This window comes from Nerophis lumbriciformis, linkage group LG04 (genome assembly GCF_033978685.3).
Source record: "Nerophis lumbriciformis linkage group LG04, RoL_Nlum_v2.1, whole genome shotgun sequence".
NCBI classification, from domain to species: domain Eukaryota; kingdom Metazoa; phylum Chordata; class Actinopteri; order Syngnathiformes; family Syngnathidae; genus Nerophis; species Nerophis lumbriciformis.
Window position 1 is genome coordinate 26,604,136 of NC_084551.2, and position 22,368 is coordinate 26,626,503.

The 22,368-nt window shown below is 40.5% G+C and overlaps 1 long non-coding RNA gene across 1 annotated transcript in view; it reads right to left on the reverse strand.

The window, feature by feature from the left end:
* Positions 1-19,574, reverse strand: part of LOC133598433 (uncharacterized) — a 58,839-nt gene extending 39,265 nt beyond the window's left edge. The window contains exons 1-2 of the long non-coding RNA XR_009814712.1: positions 15,984-19,574; positions 13,296-13,388 (exon numbers count right to left, since the gene is read on the reverse strand). This is a non-coding gene — a long non-coding RNA (uncharacterized lncRNA). The remainder of the gene's footprint in view (positions 1-13,295; positions 13,389-15,983) is intronic.
* Positions 19,575-22,368: the final 2,794 nt, after the last annotated feature.

Below are 22,368 nucleotides of genomic sequence, written 5' to 3' on the forward strand. Positions count from 1 at the left end.
TAATATTGTTTATCCCACATCTTTAATATGTGGCTCCTATTCAACCGTATAACAAAGAGATCCCAAATAACTTTAACAAGATTCGTAGTAGAAAGCTCAGGTAAAATTCATCCATGCGTTTGTCTCCAGTAGACTAACTATTGTAAAGATTTTCTGACAGGACTCCTTCAAAAGAGCATGAAACATCTGCAGCTCATTCAGAAGACTGCAGCTCATGTTCTGACCAGAACAAAGACATCAGAGCATATTACCCCAGTTCTAAAGACTTTACGCTGGCTCCCAGTCAGCTATAGTATATAATTTAAAGTTCTGCTACTGGTCTATAAATCACGCAATGGTTTAGATCCAGAATACTACCATGAAATGCTAAAGGAATATAAACCCCCTCTTAGATCAGCAGGCTCATGTCAAATAATGGAGCCCAGAGTTGAAAGCAAACATGGTGAACCAGTATTTAGTTCTGTTACACACAAATGGAACAAAGCTGACAAGAAAAGTAAAGTCAGTCTCAAAAGTGAATGCTTTAAAACAACTCTGTTTTTTTTTTCATGCGATTGCGCTCTTATAAAACATTTTACAAGCATTTGTTTAATCGTTTATTTCCACTGTAGGTTCTTGTAGCCATTTTAGTTCTGTACTTTTTTAAGTATTTTGCTCTTAAATGCTTTTAAATGTTGAGTCATGTAAAGCAAATTCAGCTATCTCGTGTATGAAATGAACTATAGAAATAATACTGCCTTCTCATGTCTTGTTAAACAACTTTTATGGTACAATACTTTAAAGTCTTATGTGCCCAATGGGATACACTACATTGTGGTTGCCTCCAACCATGCATTTCTTGGTTCAGCAATGGCTCAAGATTCAACGAAGATTTAATTGTGTGTTTAATTGTCTGTTACTTTGCTGCATCTACTCGATAATTGACATTTTATTGAAGTTTTATAATCTCAAATGATTTGGGTTTTCTGAGCTATAGAAAGGGAATAAAAGCACATTAAAACAAAAAAGAATAGTAGGGGTCACAGTGTTTCAGACTGGACAGCAATCTATATGTGATGGTGGGATGCATAAAAAAAACAGGGCAAAACAAATATAGAGAATACAGATTAACATTCTTCTGTTGCTTACTTTTGTGTTTTATTTTTAAATGTCACAATGTGATTGATTTTAGGTAGGAGAGGGGAAAAAACAGCTTTTGCTGCTCGTTGACAACATTGTGAAATTGATAACACTGATCCCTCCTGCTACATATTTGTATACTCTGACATACCAGGTGTTTATGAAGTGTGTTAAGAAGTGGAGTAATGATGCATACTGTCACCTACTGTACGGAATTGTAACAACAAAACACAGCAAAGGGGACTTCTGATGATTTTATTCTACATGTAAAGCACTTTTTTGTGGTCCAGATAATATATATTGAATATCATTTAGTGTAAATTTTGCTCCACAATCACTTTTTTTAGTCTGTCTGAAATATGTTTGATTCTAGAGGTGTTCCCAAATTACAAATGAAAGTAATCAGTATATATCTTTTGAAAACGAACACAGTTTAAATATATATCCTGATCTGGTCATCAAGTTGTTGTTTCCAGACACAGTCAAAAATAAATGTCTTATACATTATAAAACTGCGAAAAGAGGCATTGAAAACTGCATGGACGCTCCCGCCAAAATGCATCAACATTATGATTTGATGCGTTGGCATTGTGTAACAGGAGTATGCAACATTATAATTTATGTACTAAAAGTAAAAAAAATACGAAATTAATCATAATAAAAGTTGCATTATTATCTGTTTATGAACAAAGACAAACAGGTAGGTTGCAAAAAATAAATAAATGGTTCACTGACATTGATTCAACTGAAATTAAGAGAAAAAAAGGATTTACCGGGATGTAGTTTACCTGATGTCGTCATCTTTTGTTAGTTTGGAATAGGGTTGTACGGTATACCGGTATTAGTAAAGTACCGCGATACTAATTAATTATATTCGGTACTATACCGCCTTTGAAAAGTACCACGGACTAATCACGGAGTAATCACAGAGTAGTATTTTTCGGAGTATAAGTCGCACCGGAGTATAAGTCGCACCTGCCTAAAATGCATAATAAAGAAGGAAAAAAACATATATAAGTTGCACTGGAGCCCGGCCAAACTATGAAAAAAACTGCGACTTATAGTCCGAAAAATACGGTGCTTACAAGCAGACACAGTGTGTAGACAGAAAAGGGAGAACGGACGCATATTGGCTTGAAAACTAAAGATAAAGGTGACGTTATAACACTGAAACGCCCTCAGGAAGAGGTGCTTTAAGATATGGCTAGCTAGCTAGCGGCTAAAGTCCAGCCCCAGTCGGCAGTGTTTTAGCTACTTCTAAATGACTAATCCTCACCTCCATGGCGACAAATAAAGTAAGTTTCTTACAACTATCATCCCTGCAGGACGAGGAATAGCTAAACATGCTTCACTACACACCGTAGCTCACCGGCGTCAAAATGTAAACAGACGCCATTGGTGGATCCACACCTAACATCCACTGTAATGATACCAAGTACAGGCGTGTATCAAGTTGATACTACTATGATTACGTCGATATTTTTTGGCATCACAACATCTTCTTTCGTTTCTTTTCAATTGATGTTATGTTTATAAACTCAGGAAATATGTCCCTGGACACATGAGGACTTTGAATATGACCAATGTATGATCCTGTAACTACTTGGTATCGGATTGATACCCAAATTTGTGGTATCATCCAAAACTAATGTAAAGTATCAAACAACAGAATAATAAATTATTTTAAATGATTTAATGACATTTTAACACAAGTGCAGATAGAACATGTTAAAAGGGAAAGTAAGCAGATATTAACAGTAAATGAACAAGTAGATTATTAATTCATTTTCTACAACTTGTCCTTAATAATTTGGACAATATAATATAATGGAAAATGACACAATATGTTACTGCATATGTCAGCAGACTAATTAGGAGCCTTTGTTTGCTTACTTACTACTAAAAGACAAGTTGTCTTGTGTGTTCACTATTTTATTTAAGGACAAACTTGCAATAAGAAAGACATGTTTAATGTACCGTCAGATTTTTTGTTAAAATAAAGCCATTAATGCAATTTTTTGTGGTCCCCTTCATTTAGAAAAGTATCGAAAAGTTCCGAAATGTATCTAAATAATTTTGGTACCGGGACAACACTAGTTTGGAATTGTTCTCTTTATCGCCTTTGCATATTAACTTCTGTTGGGGTCTGAAGTGTCTCTTTATTGTAAAAGTAGGATGGCCTTAATACATGCTTCTCCTGAAAACAGAAAAAACTTTGTGGAAAAAATAGAATCATTTACTTGTATTTAGTTTTCATTAACTTTCATTAACTTTTCACTGCCTCACTTTGATCCAAATGTGCTCATTTTAGGTTAAAATAACATGCATTTATAAGTCTGTTGAGACTGATGGAGTCAGCATTCAGGTGGAGGACAACACGACAGACGAGTCAAGCAAGGGAAGGGAGGAGAAAAAGCATGAAAAGGCTGAGTGAGAGACAGGAAAGAGTGGGTGTTTATATGACATCTAGTAAAGGAAATGATGGAGTTGGCACCTGGGAGCAAAGGTAGAGACGGGAGTGATGAGTTTGGCACAAAAGTTCAAGAAAGGCTTTGGAGCTAATCAAAAAATGTTTTCGGATCCAGTTTTTCATTGAATCTAAACTATGTTTCACTAGATACTTGTTCATTGCTAAGCACCCACCTAGGTCTGGGATTGGCCATTCGTTTTGAGAAAAACACTTCATGGCCTCAGATGAACTGTACAAGTTCTGTGCAGCTTCAACTTGGAGAGGAAAGTGGTTCAAGATGAACTCAACATACAGAATGTGACTCTGCTAAAGCAAACCCTCCACTAGTATTCATCTCATTTTGGTAGAGTTTAGAACACGCATAACCCTAATTATTGAATGTATTACTTAAGATTTTTTTTAAATAAATTTACTTTTTTTTTTTTATTCAGTATGTATTGGAAATTGGTAAGTAGTAATGTGCAGATCGATACTGAAATACCGATATCACCGATACAAAGTCTTTATGCTCTAATATCGATTTTCAAATCAAAATATCGATACTTTAATTATTTGAGATAATGAATACAAATTACAGGAACATAGTGTAAAGTAACTAAATAATTGAGATCCTGTCTGAAAGAAAAGTAATCGGGGGGAAAAAAAATATATATATATATATATATCGTTAATGACACTACTCTAATCTCACATGGGCAAAAAAAGCATAGATTTGTTCGAGTAAAATTTCCTAAATGATTCATAATCTAGGTGTCATTAAATTATACAATGCAACAGTCATTGCAAACCTTGTTTATTGAAGAAAGTTACTGGCAATTAAAATAAGTTACTCAGTATTCTAAAACAGCAAGTGCAAGTATTGTTTTATTGTATTATTTGGAGAAACTACATACAGAGTTGAATATGTACAAGATAACACATTCAGTGCAGAATGATGCCATCGTTTGTTTCGCCCTGGGATTTTGTATTGTTCAAAGATTGTTCCCCAAGAGCAGCAACATTTGAAATACACTACTTTTTAAATGTTACCAGACACATTAGATATATTTGCTGGATCGGATCGGTACCGCCAAAACCAGCCTGAATTTTAATTGGTATCGAATCGTAAAGTAAATCAGTGGTATCGCACATCATTTGTAAGAGCACCTTAATATCTGATTGATTATGTTACGAGTACGTTTCAAAGTACATAATGTGACAACATATCAATGACAAGGCTGATGAGGCCTTAATACCATTAAATATAAATTTACAAATATATGAAGTAGATAAGAGCAGTGTGTAATTATTTGACTGAATTTAAGGTGAGAGCACATTTGTGCTGCAGCCTTATAATGGTATTATACTCACTCATTAAAAATACGTTTCCAAAATAACCAGTTACCTAATGAGATTAATCACACAAATATCACATGAATCATGTAGGTACACAGATTAATCACAACATTTGTTTAACTGATTGGCAGCCTTTACGGAGCCAGTGGAAATCAGGGGTGACATGATTGGGCGTTTAATAAAAAAATAGTGCTGTCAAATTATATATATTTTTTGCAATCAGAATAATCCCACCTTTGAATAAGAATTAATCACAGTATGTTTAAAAACAATAAAAAAAAAACATTTCATACACAGTACATAAATTTAAACACACTTTCAAAAAGACCCCCAATATTTATGCACAAATGCAATATTATTGTCACAATGTCACACACTATAAAGGAACATATTTTAAATGTTTTACTTGAACGAACGTCATTTATTTGCTCAAAACTTCCATCCATCCATCATCTTCCGCTTATGCAAGGTCGAGTCGCGGGGCATCAGCCTAAGTGGAGAAGCCCAGACTCTGCTCTCTCCAGCCACTTCATCCGGTTCTCACTTCTCAAGGCCCAGGCCAGCTAGTAGACATAAACTCTCCAATGTTTCCTGGGTCTTCCCCGTGGCCTCCTACAGGTCGGACGTGCTCTAAACACCTCCCCAGGGAGACACCCTGGGGGCATCCTGACTAAATGCCAGAACCACCTCATCTAGCTCCTCTAAATGTGGAGGAGCAGCAGCTTTACTCTACGCTCTTCCTAAATGAAAACAGCTTCTCATCCTATCTCTGAGGGAGAGCCCCGACATCCAACAGAGGAAAGTAATTTCGGCCGCATGTGATCTGGTTCTTTCGGTCACAAGTTCATGAGGAAACGTGAAAAGTAAAACGTAGCTTGATTGGTAAATTGAGAGCTTAGCCTTCCGGCTCAGGTCCTTCTTCCCCATGACGGACCGATTCAGGGTCCGCATCACTGCAGACACTCCACCAATTCGCCTGTTTATCTCACAATCCACTTTTTTCTCAATCGTGCACAAGACTCGGAGGTACATGTACTCCTCCACTTGGGGAAGGATCTCGTTCCCAACCCAGAGATGAAATTCCACCGTTTTTTCGGGCAAGAACCATGGACTTAGATTTTAAAGTGCTTATTTTCATCCAAGTCGCCTCACACTCATCTGCAAACCGATCAAGTGAGCGCTGAAGACCTTGGCCAAATAAATCTAGCAGGACCACATCATCTGCAAAGAGCAGTGACCTAAATCTAATTCTCCCAAACCGGATCCCTTGGAGGCCTTTACTGCGCATAGAAATTCTGTTCATACAATGTATGGACAGAATCAGTGAGAAAGGGCAGCCCTGGCGGAGTTCAAACTTCACTAGAAACAAGTCCAACTTACTACCGGCCATGCCGACCAAGCTTTGACACTGATCATGCAGGGAGTGGACTGCCAAAATCAGGCGGTCTGATACCCCATACTCTCTGAGCATTTCCAACAGGACTTTCCGAGGGACACAGTTGAATACCTTCTCCAAGTCCACAAATCACATGTAGACTGCTTGGGCAAACCCCCATTCACCCTCAAGGACCCTGCTGTAAGTATAGAGCTGCTGCACTGTTCCACATCCAGGTCAAAAACCACAATGTACTCCTGAATCCGAAGTTCAACCATCCGGTGTAGCTTCTTCTCCAGTATCCCTGAATAAACCTTACCAGTAAGACTGATGAGTGTGATCCCGAGATAGTGGGAACACAGCCTGTGGTTCCCCTTCTTGAAGAGAGGAACCACCACCCCGGTCTGCCATTCCAGAAGCACCACTCCTGATGTCCACTCAATGCTGCAGAGTCTTGTCAACAAAGACTGCCCCACAGCATCTAGAGCCTTCAGGAACTCCGGGCGGCTCTCATCCACTGCTACCGAGGAGATCTTTAACTATCAAGGCATCCTTATCCCCAGAAATAGGAGTGCTCACCACAGAGTTCTCAAGCATTGCTTCCTTATAGGAAGAAACGTAGGTGGGATTGAGGAGGTTTTCGAAAGTTTCCCTCCACTGATCCACAACATCCCAGGTCAAGGTCAGCAGCACAACGTCCACACCATATACGGTGTTGACAGTGCACTGTTTACCCTTCCTTAGGTGACACAGAATGGTTTCGAAGCCATCCAGAACCCAAACTCCTCCCTTATCTGTTTTTTGACTCTGCGATCATCAGTGCCGCACACTGCTTGGCCTGTTGGTACCTGTCCGCTGCCTCCGACGTCCCATGAGCCAAAAGGATCTGATAGGGCATCCCTCATCGCTAGTGTCCACGGGTTCTGGGATTGCCGCCTTGACAGCCACCAGCAACCTTGCGGCCACAGCTCCGATCGGCTGCTTCGACAACAAGCACGAAATATGGTCAACTTAAACTCAATGGCCCATGCTTTAAACTTGCTAACAGTTTTATTCAAAGTCCTGTCGGGTTTCATTTAGAAGTGAAGTTTGCCAGCCAGCACACCAGTTGGCGTCTCATACCGACCACATAACACGCCCTGCCACTTTTAAGGTTTAGGGCAAAGGCGCATGTGCGGTCAAAATAAATTGTGTGATTAACCTGCAACTATTCATGCTTAATGTGATACTTTTTGTGGAATAACCACATGAGTTAATGCATTAAACTTGTTAGCCCTAAAAAATGTGTCTTTAATTATTTTATGTGTGGGATGATTATACAAATACCGTATTTTTCGGACTATAAGTCGCAGTTTTTTTCATAGTTTGGCCGGGGGTGCGATTTATACTCAGGAGCGACTTATGTGTGAAATTATTAACACATTACCGTAAAATATCAAATAATATTATTTAGCTCATTCACATAAGAGACTAGGCCCTGCGATGAGGTGGCGACTTGTCCAGGGTGTACCCTGCCTTCCGCCCGATTGTAGCTGAGATAGGCTCCAGCGCCCCCCGCGACCCCAAAGGGAATAAGCGGTAGAAAATGGATGGATGGACAAAAGAGACTAGACGTATAAGATTTCATGGTATTTAGCGATTAGGAGTGACAGATTGTTTGGTAAACGTATAGCATGTTCTATATGTTATAGTTATTTGAATGACTCTTACCATAATATGTTACGTTAATATACCAGGCACGTTCTCAGTTGGTTATTTATGTGTCATATAACGTACACTTATTCAGCCTGTTGTTCACTATTCTTTATTTATTTTAAATTGCCTTTCAAATGTCTATTCTTGGTGTTGGGTTTTATCAAATAAATTTCCCCCAAAAATGCGATTTATACTCCAGTGCGACTTATAAATGTTTTTTTTCCTTTTTTTTTATGCATTTTCGGCCGGTGCGACTTGTACTCCGGAGCGACTTATACTCCGAAAAATAAGATAATATATTCTTCATTGTGCATTTAATATACCACTATATTGACTAATAGAGGTGTAACAGGTTCCAAAGTTGTGCCAGGCAAGCGTGGGTGTGTCATATAACATGCACTAGCGATTAAAGAAACATTCAGGATGTTTCCTGGTCAAAACCTTGGTCGAGTCATACCAAATCAAATCAAATCAAATCAACTTTATTTATAGACTATAAAAATGGGACCCATTGTCTCCCTGCTTGGCACTCAGCATCAAAGGTTGGAATTGGGGGTTATATCACCACTCACTGCTCCCCTCACCTCCCAGGGGGTGAACATGGGGATGGGTCAAATGCAGAGGACAAATTTCACCACATCTAGTGTGTGTGACAATCCTTGGTACTTTAACTTTACATGTAAGTGAGCGCTGATGTTAATGGTTCTGTATGTAATTTAATTAGGGCTGTTAAAATTAACGAGTTAACTCATGTGATTAATCACAAAATTATTGCATTAATCATGAACACACTTAGATTAATCATGCCTTTTATTTTAACCATATCAGCTCCTTTACCTTAACCCCTAGTGATCAGATCAATGCATACGTCAAAAATGAGTGAGGAGACTGTGACTTGTGTGCTCGCTGGCAAATTTCACTCTAAAATGCAGTCTGAAAGAAATAAAACTTTGAACAAGTTGTGTGCAAATAAATAATAATAATAATAATAATGGATTCGATTTTATATCGCGCTTTTCTATTATTAGATACTCAAAGCGCTCACAGAGAAGTGGGAACCCATCATTCATTCAAGTAAAACGCCCCTGGATGACATTCTGACAATAAAATTGCATTTGTGTACTTCAGCAAATTTTAATTATACAAGCGAGTAATCACCTGTGGTTACTCATGATTTCAAACTGTGATTAATCTGATTTCAAAAATGTATCATTTGACAGCACTTTTTTTTTTTTACTGTTTTGTGCTTTTGTGAGCATTATATTGGTGAAACAGAGTGAGACAGCAACAGGCAAACAGATATCGCATGCATTCCACACCAGCAATACACTACAGTATATCACAGGTGTTTTCATATTCAGACGATGTGGGGGCAACCAACCACATAGGCTACAGTACATACCAGAACTGATGTTTTTCTTCAAAAGTAACTGCATGTGCTAAACCACATAGCCAACAAAACAGTCTTGCAGGTGCAGAACTTCAGTTTAACAAAACTGATAAGGAATATTTTGGAATCCTTCTCGGTAATGTCACACATTTGCATGGGCACTTGCTGCTGGGCAATGTTCATTGGGCTTAATCATAACTGCATTATAGACCAATAAAAAATAACAATTTGTCCAAGTCACGCCTACTAGGATGTTTGCCTGGGAAACTAGAGGCTGATGAAGCTGATGATATACTGCACGTAGAGTCACCGCTGAAGTAGTCTCCATGACAAAGAATAAGAGCATTTAAAGTTTCTCACCAACATTAAGTCAACATGTGCGGAAGCCCTTTTACAAAGTCATGCTGGCATAAAGACTCTCACAAGCACACGTGCAGTACGGCTGTGTGCCTCCCACATGCAGTGTATGTGACACATAGGAAAAGTCATTAGACCCGCACTTCCTTTCAAAAACACAAGAGAGAGACATGAGGGCTGCCTTGCATGAAACACTCAGGAAATGTGTGGGTGGCTGCATGTATGTGTGCCTCTTTTTTACTTGATGTGTTTTGTATTTGCACATGCGTGCGTCCCGCTCTTACGTCTGCCCCGAGGGCTGTTGACCAGACCATTTGTAATTACTCCCTTTTGATTGCTTCCATTGAGTAGACACCAGCTACAATTACAGCCAATTAAGAATGCACAAAAAAAGCCGGCTTAGTCAGCAGAAAGAGCTGCAGCATAGCATCAATTTGTGGGTTCAGCATTTTGTGCAAAGCTTCTTTTCACATTGACACTTCCAGATGATTGTTATTTGTTGCCCAATCCTGTAAAATGTCATGGAAACATGGTGGCGCCATCCCACAAAAAAACTAACTGATGATTATGGTGGTTGGCAGCTCTGACCTTTACAATCCAAGGCTGGTTCAAGATAAATGGAGCAAACTGTATAAGTTTCACTTCTCCTTACAAAAGGGTACAAACCGCTACAACTTCTGCTTTTTAATCACTTGACTTATTGGTGTGCTACTGATGTGTGCTACACGTGTCTTCCTTCACGGGCCAGCATCTCGTGTGTGGCTTTTTTTTTAAATTGTTCTTCTTTGCATGTCAGTCGGTATCAACAGCCTTAAATGCATATTGGTGTTTGAGGTACATTTTCTACTTTGTGATCAAGTGGAAAGCTTATTTGTCAGCGCAAACACATTTTAACACTCACACACAACCACAATGAAGAAAAAAATAGAACATTAAATTGAATACATCTTCGTCTACCATGCCATGAACACCTGCCACCTCAACCAGAAACAAATATTTGCATTTACACACACAACAGTGTTCTGCAATACATCATTTGTGCGTCCCATGGAGCACATTGGCCACATCCTGCTGCATCATGCTGTCTCAGAACGATCTAGTCCATCACATACCGTTCCCCCCACCTCCCTCGCCCCCTCCCTCACTCCGGTTTGAACGGTTGCATTCTGGAAAATGCTGCAGGTCAATCAAGTCCTGCACCAGCAGGCTGATAAACAGTTTTTCCCATGGGCCATATATATTGTCAATGTCCATGGACTCACGCACAATCACACCCCCCCACACACATACCCCATCAATAAAGAGCAAGACATTAGCATCGTATTTTGAATGTCCACTCATTTTAACTCAGTATTGCATATTTGAGTATTATATTATATAGTACTCTATATTGCACTATTTGAAAGTGTGTGTAGTATGTATGGGTTATGTTTATGTTAGTGTGGAACCCCGAGATGCAGATACAGGAGATGACGAGCAGGTCATTTGATTGTTTTATTTTAGCACAAAAAAAACAACTAGCGCAGCTGGGGAGTGCACAGAAAGCTAACACCCACAGGTAGTGTAAAGCAATGATCAAAAAAATCATTCTTCTTATTATTTTTTTTTTTTTTATTGTTCCCACACTACCATTGATTTTTTGTGTCACTCCTGATATGGTTTTGTCACGGTTTATTTGCTTTTTTTTGTGACTTTTTAAAAAAAAAAAATTTTTTTTTTTGCATCTGATCAAGCCACAAAAATGTGATTTTGTTCTTTTTTTTTAAGTGTGAACAGTGGCGAGGTCCCCAGGAGGTAATCCTGTGATCAATTCCTGAGGATCCTTGATACCGAGGAATATTTATCCATCTTGCTATTATCTGGATCTTCTGCTGATCCTGAGCCAGTGCAGGATAGATGGATATATACAATATCTGGGTACTTTTTCTAATAATGTCTATACTGTAAAGCCCAAGTGCACCTCTCTCCTCAAGCATACATGTGAGTGTGGATCTGTGCATGTATGGATCTGAGTGAGCAAAGTATGATTGTCAAATGTGATTTTAACTGTAAAATTCAGTTAAATATATTTGCAAAAAAAAAAATAAAAAAAAAAAATCATTCTGGTTGACAACTAGAAACAGGTGTGTTTTGATTGCTAATCTGGGACAGGTGAGGGAGCCAGCGTTCAGACTGGATAATTGTTGACAAAAGGAGACAAGCAGTAAGTGGAACTGAAAATAAAAGTGCTGTAGTAGTGCTAAGTAAAACAATAAAAACACAGGAACATAATTGAACAAAGTCCAAAAATGCCATGACAGGTCATGGCAATATGTTTACCTTACATCTCCATTTTTAGGAAAACACTGGTCTTTTCCTTTAAATGTCGTTCCTGTCTTTTTCTTTCCTAAATGATTTGTGGTGCACAGCAGCTTTGTGAAAGCACCCTCAAATTCTGTTACACCTCCAATGCAATGACAAAAAAGGCTATTTTATTTTTGACTTCATATTCCATCCATCCATCCATTTTCTACCGCTTGTCCCTTTTAGGGGTCGCGGGGGGTGCTGGAGCCAATGTCAGCTGAATTCGGGCAGAAGGCGGTATATATCTGTCAAAAGTGTATGATAATGTCGGCCAACTTATATAATAAAAAATAGGATTTAAAATTATTGTGTTATTGGGTTTTTTCTTGACAATGGTATTGGATAAGGCAGTGGTTCTCAAATGGGGGTACGCATACCCCTGGGGGTACTTGAAGGTATGCCAAGGGGTACGTGAGATTTTGTTTTAATTTTCTAAAAATAGCAACAATTCAAAAATCCTTTATAAATATATGTATTTAATAATACTTCAACAAAATATGAATGTAAGTTCATAAACTGAATATCAAATCAAGTAGGCTATTCCTATCATTACCATAAACCCAGAGTTTCCCCCATGCCATGATGGTTTGACCCTCACTAAAATGTCTGTCAAAAATAATTGTGAAAAGAAATGCAACAATGCAATATTCAGTGTTGACAGCTAGATTTGTTGTGGACATGTTCCATAAATATTGATGTGAAAGATTTATTTTTTTCTGAAGAAATGTTTAGAATTAAGTTCATGAATCCAGATGGATCTCTATTACAATCCCCAAAGAGGGCACTTTAAGTTGATGATTACTTCTATGTGTAGAAATCTTTATTTATAATTGAATCACTTGTTTATTTTTCAACAAGTTTTTAGTTTGTTTATCTTTTTTTCCAAATAGTTCAAGAAAGACCACTACAAATGAGCAATATTTTGCACTGTTATACAATTTAATAAATCAGAAACTGATGACATATTGCTGTATTTTACTTCTGTATCTCTTTTTTTCAACCAAAAATGCTTTGCTCTGATTAGGGGGTACTTGAATTAAAAAAATGTTCAGAAGTGGTACATCACTGAAAAAAGGTTGAGAACCACTGGAATAAGGTATGTCATGCATTTGGAGTGAGCTTGCATGCAGTTAAGGTTGTGTCTTTAATACGCATCCTTCGAGAGTGTTTTTGTAACAATGGGCCACTTGTGATGTCACAGATATACTCACCTGCTTATTTGGACATTGTGGTATCTCCTGTCGGCCAGCCTCCACCCCGTCTGCTATTATTGCTTCTCTTCTCATGCCCTCCTGCTCACATGTCTATAGAATAAATAATTATGTGTTAGTTTATCCACAACATCTAACACGGAACTGTTTGGGCAGAATGGACCAGTAAGTACAAAGTTGGATTACCTGCTAAACTCTGATGAAAAAGACAGCGCCACCGCAATTTATTACTACGTGGTTTAAGGAAACAAAAAGATTGTATAATGTATAAAGTATTCATTTAATCTAAACATGGCAAGCGCACAATATCATCAACATGCGACATGCAGTGAGATAAATGCTGATTTTTGTACGCGGTTCTGTATTGATCCGAGAGTGTACTCAATATTGTAACTGGTGATTCCAAATTAATACATTGCTTTGATGTTTGTCTTCAAGATAAATATTTAACAGTGTATTTTTCCAGAAGATAAATTTGGATACTTTTGGAGGGTTACCTTTACATTTCAAAGGGAACATCTCCACAAGATTTGCAGACAGACAGACAGCAGCTTTTATAAAAGTGACTGTGGAGCAATGTATGCTAAATTTACACCAAAGCATATCGTATTATCTAGACCAGTATTTTTCAACCACTGTGCCGCGGCTAGTGTCGTGAGATACAGTCTGGTGTGCCGTGGGAGATTGTCTAATTTCACCTATTTGGGTTAAACATATTTTTTGCAAACCAGTAATTATAGTCTGCACATTATGTGTTGTTGTTGAGTGTCAGTGCTGTCTAGAGCTCGGCAGAGTAACCGTGTAATACTCTTCCATATCAGTAAGTGGCAGCCGGTAGCTAATTGCTTTGTAGATGTTGGAAACAGCGGGAGGTAGTGTGCAGGTAAAATTGTGTCTAATGCTTAAACCAAAAATAAACAAAAGGTGAGTGCCCCTAAGAAAAGGCATTGAAGCTTAGGGAAGGCTATGCAGAATGAAAAACTAAAACTGAACTGGCTACAAAGTAAACAAAAACAGAATGCTGGACGACAGCAAAGACTTACTGTGGAGCAAAGACGGCGTCCACAGTGTACAACCTAACATGATGTGACAATCAACAATGTCCCCACAAAGAAGGATAAAAACCACTGAAATATTATTGATTGCTAAAACAAAGTCGATGTGGGAAATATCGCTCAAAGCAAGACATGAACCTGCTACAGGAAAATACCAAAAAAAAACAAAAAGCCACCAAAATAAGAGCGCAGGACAAGATGTAAAACACTACACACAGGAAAACAGCAAAAAACTCTAAATAAGTCATCGCGCGATGTGACAGGTCAGGACAGTAGACCTACTTTGAGGCAAGAGCTATAGTGATGCTTATGGTTTAAAGTCATATCCAACAATTGTGACAACAACTTTTTACTGTCAACTGAGTTTTATTTTTGAATGATTTATTGCAGTTGGTGTGCCTCCAGATTTTTTCAACGCAAAAAATGTTGGCTCAAAAAAGTTTGAAAAACACTGATCTAGACCACAAGGAAGTGTGTTCAATCTATATTAGACTCATCATAGATCCTCTTTAACAGACTCACAAGAATCCTTGACGCCCCAGCTTAGTAGATCAGCTTTGCGAGCGCTATCACATTTTCACATGTTTTATTTAAGGCTGTCACAATTAGTAACATTTTTGTTTTTTAATCGTGTGATTATTGTGTTTCCTGTGGGACCCTCAGTCCATACCATAGTGGTGGAAAAGCATCTGCGTTCTGGCTGATGAGTTATAAAGTTAAATAGTGAAAAGTTCCAATGATTGTCACACACACACTGGGTGTGGTGAAAGTTATCCTCTGCATTTGACCCATCCCCATGTTCACCCCCTGGGAGGTGAGGGGAGCAGTGAGCAGCAGCGTGTGCCACGCTCGGGAATCATTTGGTGATTCAACCCCCAATTCCAACCCTATATGCTGAGTGCCAAGCAGGGAAGCAATGGGTCCCATTTTTTGTAGTCTTTGGTATGACTCGGTCGGGGTTTGAACTCACGACCTCCCAGTCTCAGGGCGAACACTCTAACCACAAGGCCACTGAGCTGAGTTATATGAATGAATAGAGCAGAAATGTACAAAAAAATACTAGCATGTTTGTGTTCATTTTGTGTTGACATGTTAAAAAAAGCATGTATAATAAACAAACATTTGCATAAATTAAACACATTGTCCAGTCCTATGTTGGCTGTACGTTTTAATACGTTTCACTTATTAAATATAAAAAACTTCTAGTTGCAATTAATCACGGAAATGCCATTAATCGTGATTAAATATTTTCATTGTTTGAATACACACAAACCTTTAAAAGATCAAGTCTTTTGTATCATGAATATATAGAATTTGATTGTGGGTTTTTTTTGTCCAGATAAGATCTTGTCGCATTTTGTACCTTTGGTATTGGCATTAAATGTTTACTTTTTTTTTAAACAATTAAGTATTACAATTGCACAGCAGCTGATTTTTTTTTTAGGCTCAAGAAACATTAGGTGTATTCTATTCGAGTTCTCAGTTCTAAGTTTCACCGACCAGTAGCATTTTTGAGGACTATTGCAAACCATATCGATAAAAGTGCATTGCCATCAGGACTCTCATGCTGCAGTAGCATTGATGCAATTTTGAAGACCATGGTACAGTTCTAGTAAAAATCCATCAACTTTACCTTAATTCCCTGGAACATTCCAATTGTCGGTCTGTAGCCGGCGAAGATTCCTCTTGTGTTAATTAAACGTCTGTCTTGGAGAAAATTAAGGTCATGATCCCTTACACCTCAGCACTCCCACGGTCCCTAAGAGGAGAGATGAAAAGAGACTTAATGAAGGAATAAAAGGATGAAATTACTTAATGAACAACTTAATGAGACCTGTGTTTATTTAATTAGGGCTTCATGAGGTTTAATTACAGTAAGAAAAGGACTTGTTTGGAGTCATTCCTTGTTGACTTGTGACTATGACGCACATTTTCTTACATCGTATGGAGTTATAACAGACAAACAAACAAACCTTATAGTCAAACATATCCTTCATTGGTCTACTGAAAATACCAGGACTCTACTCACTAATTAAATAACTGTGTGATGATGTGATCCAAACCGTACGATCATCATTCAGAATCTGACACAGAGAAAATGTTTAATGGAGCTTGGCATGCAAGTCACATGGTTTGTGTCACTGAAATGATTCAGTGTCCTTACGGCTTCAAACACTACGTTGCCTCAATTGAGATCATTGTGACTCATGCTAGTCAGAGACAAAAGGTGTTTTGTGGCCATTTTCAGTGTTAGGTGAGACAATTGGAGAATCTGTCACAGATGATGTCATCACTCCTCAGAGAACTTCAACATGTGTTGTTTCCTGCTCGTGGGCGTCTGCTTTTTATTCCTATGTCACTGTCATTTATTTTTATCACCGTGTTTCAGATTGCCGATGACCACAGGCCCTAATTTGCGGAGAGGGATATTCAGAGATCCCAGTTTGGTAACCACAGCCGGACCATGTGAGTGCCTCAGATGACGCAGACAGACAGCACAATATGAGCTGTGAAGTTAGCGGGATTCTAGTTTCCATCATAAAGATGGATATTTGAAAGACAAAAAAAAGGCCCACCAAGGCAAATATTATGAAACTAGCTGTTGTGATTGTGGTGTTGTTTCTAAAGACTTCAATCTAAGACATTTCACCAGAAACAGGATTGCTTAAAAGATACTGTATTGCATCTGGGTTCATCCAAACATGTTTCCATTATAAGACGAGCCACTTCAACACCTCAGCTACAGCTAATACAGACTCTTGTTTGTATTTATTTCCCTTTTTCTGTGTTGTTAAGGAATTACACTCAGAAGAGATGATGTTGTACTAATATACAGTCGTGGTCAAAAGTTTACATACACTTGTAAAGAAAATAATGCCATGGCAGTCTTGAATTTCCAATCATTTCTACAACTCTTATTTTTTTGTGATAGAGTGATTGGAGCACATACTTGTTGATCACAAAAAACATTCATGAAGTTTGGTTCTTTTATGAATTTATTATGTGTCTACTGAAAATGTGACCAAATCTGCTGGGTCAAAAGTATACATACAGTAATGTTAATGTTTGGTTACATGTCCCTTGGCAAGTTTCACTGCAATAAGGCGCTTTTGGTAGCCATCCACAATCTTCTAGTTGAATTTTTGACCACTCCTCTTGACAAAATTGGTGCAGTTCAGCCAAATGTGTTGGTTTTCTGACATGGACTTGTTTCTTTAGCATTGTCCACACGTTTAAGTCAGGACTTTGGGAAGGCCATTCTAAAACATTAATTCTCGCCTGATTTAGCCATTCCTTTACCACTTTTGACGTGTGTTTGGGGTCATTGTCCTGTTGGAACACCCAACTGCGCCCAAGTCCCAACCTCCGGGCTGATGATTTTAGGTTGTCCTGAATAATTTGTAGGTAATCCTCCTTTTTCATTGTCTTATTTACTCTCTGTAAAGCACCAGTTCCATTGGCAGCAAAACAGGCCCAGAGCATAATACTACCACCACCATGCTTGACGGTAGGGCTGGTGTTCCTGGGATTAAAGGCCTCACCTTTTTTCCTCCAAACATATTGCTGGGTATTGTGGCCAAACAGCTACATTTTTGTTTCATCTGACATCACATGGACAAAGATAAGACCTTCTGGAGGAAAGCTCTGTGGTCGGAGTATTTAATTACTATACTCAACATCCATTGCAGCCGGTCACTCCGGAAGGGGGATCCCTACATCTGTGGTCCCTTCTCAAGGTTTCTTCTTTTTTCCCTGTCTGGAGCTTGACATTTGTTCTTGGCCTGATGTGGGTTTAGATCAGAAGATGTTGTTGTGAGTTTGTAAAGCCGTTTGAGGCACTTGTGTGCTTGTGTTGTCAACTGTATATGAAGTCAGACTTATCTTCATTGAGTGCACGCAGATACACACATTGGCTGACTATCATTTATAAGGCTCTTTTAGGTTTAATACCTCCATACTTGTGTACTCTTGTTACAAAGAAAAAGCAGCTCTTATGCATTACGTTCTAACAATTTGTATATTTTAACTGTTCCTCATTAACGGACGGAATTTGGCAAAAGAGCTTTTGGCATTGCTGCTCCTATGGCATGGAATGCATTGCAGACGAAACTGAAACTTACAGAACTACTTCCATTTGGAGCCTTAGAGAGACGTTTGCACAGTGCCTGTGTTTTTAAAAGGTGTAAATCTTTTTTGTTTTACAGTTCTCTTATGTATTTTAAAATGTATGTCTTAACGTATTATTTTTTTTTGAAACTGCTCTGTGACATGTGCTGTTGACCTCTTGGCCAGGTCACCCTTGTGAAAGAGATCTTGATCTCAATGGGTTTCTCATTGTCATGTCTGTGTGATCAGGCTTTATTTTTGGACTTTTTGTGCAGTTTTGTTTTGTCACCATAGTTACCCATTAGTTTCACCTGTCATGTCACGCACCTGTTTTGAGTCACGCACCTGTTGTTAATCATGTCCATAAGTATTTAAGTTAATTCATTTTCTGTTGTTCGGCCTGACGACCTCGCACCCCATATATGCTTCTGCACACCCTTATGATCCTTGCTGCTCCTTTTTCATGCCGGTTCCATGCCAAGTAAGTTTTTGTTTCTCAAGCCACAGTTAATGTTTTGTTTAATTGTTCATAGTTTCCGCCACTGTGCGTGCTTTTCATTTGTACTTTTTTGCTATAGTCTTTAGGTTTCATAGCTTATTCTCCGCCATTGTGCGCGCTTTTTGTTTGATCTTTTTTTTAATAAATAAATCATGTACCTTGGTTCCCGTCTCGCCCGTGCCAACTTTCCGTTGCATCCCGGAAAAGCAAACAACCAAGACCAAGTCCTGACAGTAGGTCGTCAGCAGACCCGCTTTTCCGCACCTAAGTTGGCCGAGTTGGACATTTTGGACGAGGCTTCTTGGGCGGTCCTGTGCGCGATGGAGGATGAAACTCTGCGCTACTCCTCCGTGGAGTACAGAAACTTCATTTGGTCCCAGGACGACACAGCGTCACCTCAGCCGCGGAAGCGCCGCTCCAGACGAAGGACGTCAGGTAGAACTTCCGCGAGCCAGCAGGACACGCCGCTCCCACAAGCCCCTCCCTCTCCGGGCGGAAGCAAGCAGCAGCCAGCCCGGCTTCGCCCGGATGACGTCAAAAACCATGATTTTTTTTTTCTGAATTCTTTTTCTTTTGATTCCCCGCTCCCCAGGACTCAAGCCACACCCAAGACACAAAACAATTTTTTTTTTTCACCCACTCAATCCCAGGCCCAAGAAAAACAATTTGGACAATTTAATGGGGAAGTTTCTGCCCTCCTCCGCCCACCCCTACAGAGAGTTCCAGACCGCAGGGAGCGCGTCTGGTATCCGCCCCTTGAGGGGGGGGCTGGGGTCGGGAGCTGTGTTGGTGGGGTGGCTCGGCATCACCATGCCAAGCCACAGCCTCCCTCACGGCCGCCACCACCAGTCTACCGACCTGTCAAGCCACAGCCTCCAGCACGACCGCCCTCACCAGTCTACCGACCCGTCAAGCCACAGCCTCCAGCACGACCGCCCTCACCAGTCTTCCGACCTGCCAAGCCGCAACCCCCAGCTAGGCCACCTCCACCTGCACCAAGGCTAGCACCTGTCGCCGCACCAAGGCTAGCACCAGCTCCACCACGCCAAGTTCCTCGCCAAGCTCCGGTACCAGCTCCACGACGCCAAGCTCCGGTACCAGCTCCACGACGCCAAGCTCCGGTACAAGCTCCACGACGCCAAGCTCCGGTACCAGCTCCACAAGTCCAAGACCAAGACACTCCACGCCAAGACCAAGACCCGCCATGCCAAGGCCAAGACCAAGACCAAGACCCACACCAAGACTAAGACCAAGACCCACACCAAGACCAAGACCAAGACCCACACCAAGACCCACACCAAGACCAAGACCCACACCAAGACCAAGACACACCATGCCAAGACCAAGACACGCCATGCCAAGACCAAGACCAAGACCCGCCGTGCCAAGACCAAGACCAAGACCAAGACCCGCCATGCCAAGACCAAGACCAAGACCCGCCATGCCAAGACCAAGACCAAGACCCGCCATGCCAAGACCAAGACCAAGACCAAGACCCACCATGCCAAGACCAAGACCAAGACCCGCCATGCCAAGACCAAGACCAAGACCCGTCATGCCAAGACCAAGACCCGCCATGCCAAGACCAAGACCCGCCATGCCAAGACCAAAACCAAGACCAAGACCCACGCCTAGACCAAGACCAAGACCCACGCCGAGCTTCGCCGCCGGACGCGCCACGCCGAGCTTCGCCGCCTGACTTGCCACGCCGAGCTGCCACGCCTGCCAAGTTGACGACGCGCCTGTCTCCTCGTCGGCCACGGATATGGCCGCTACCTGGTCGTCCGCCACGCCAAGTGCGCCCACCTCCCAGTCGGCCACGAATGTGGCCAATCCCTGGGCGCCCGCCTCGCCTGCTGCAGCGGCGTTCCACTCGCCGCCGCCACTTGACTTTGCCTCGGTGGATTCGGGGTCACTTGGGCTGGCGACCCACCGCCATGTCCCCCTCCCGCCCTCCCATGACTATTGATCTTTGTTTTTTTTTGGACAACTGGTATCTGTCCTTAAGGGAGGGGCTCTGTCATGTCTGTGTGATCAGGCTTTATTTTTGGACTTTTTGTGCAGTTTTGTTTTGTCACCATAGTTACCCATTAGTTTCACCTGTCATGTCACGCACCTGTTTTGAGTCACGCACCTGTTGTTAATCATGTCCATAAGTATTTAATTTAATTCATTTTCTGTTGTTCGGCCTGACGACCTCGCACCCCATATATGCTTCTGCACACCCTTATGATCCTTGCTGCTCCTTTTTCATTCCGGTTCCATGCCAAGTAAGTTTTTGTTTCTCAAGCCACAGTTAATGTTTTGTTTAATTGTTCATAGTTTCCGCCACTGTGCGTGCTTTTCATTTGTACCTTTTTGCTATAGTCTTTAGGTTTCATAGCTTATTCTCCGCCATTGTGCGCGCTTTTTGTTTGATCTTTTTTTAATAAATAAATCATGTACCTTGGTTCCCGTCTCACCCGTGCCAACTTTCCGTTGCATCCCGGAAAAGCAAACAACCAAGATCAAGTCCTGACACTCATCTGGTTAAATAAAGGTTCTAAAGGGCTATATGAATGAAATTTGATTGATTATTAGTTGTTTTTCTTTCTGTAATTTTTTGTTTTTGAATGTGCCAATAAAAAACAGCTACAAGCTGCAAATGGCAGCGAGGCCAAATTTTGGACACCCTAACAGTTTGGTTCAGTTTATTTCGAACAAGTTCCTTTCCATTTTATTCTTCTCTGTTTGTAACAGAAAAGTAAATAGTAAAAATAATAAATAAATAAATATACCTTAAGTGAACAAATATTAAATACATAAATACTCATTATCTCTTTTTACTTATTTAAAAAAAAAATGTTTAAGATATTTATGCTAAATGTTCTTCTTTGTACTTTGTGAACATTTGTAGTTTGAACAGCATCATATTAGTGCTTTATTTGATTTATTTGATTAATCCCATGATTTAATTCCACATACTGATATGCTAAAGGTCTTAGGGTAGGGTAAAATTGCTAATATTTTAATTACCCAGGTCATATAGGTATTCATTACCAACTGTTGAGTTCGCGCCACAAGGAGTTTGGAGGGAGGAGTTGGCAGCGGGTCGCCAGGCCAAATGTCCCCGAAGCCACCGGGGACAAGTCAGGTGACGGCGGTGAGTGGAACGCCTCTGCAGCTGGCAAGGCGGGCGTACACAAACTGGCCACACCCGTGGCAAACAAGGATGCAAACGAGGGTCAAAACGAAGCTTCAGCAGCTGCGGAGCTCCACGCCCCCAGGACCTGGCTGCTGATGGAGGGCAGGGCGACCATAAACTGGCCACATACGTGGCCGGCAAGAAGACGGACATGGGCGAGAATACTTCCTAAGCAGCCATTGTGGTTCACGCCCAGGTGCTGTGAAGGCTGCTGATAGCGCGGGGGCG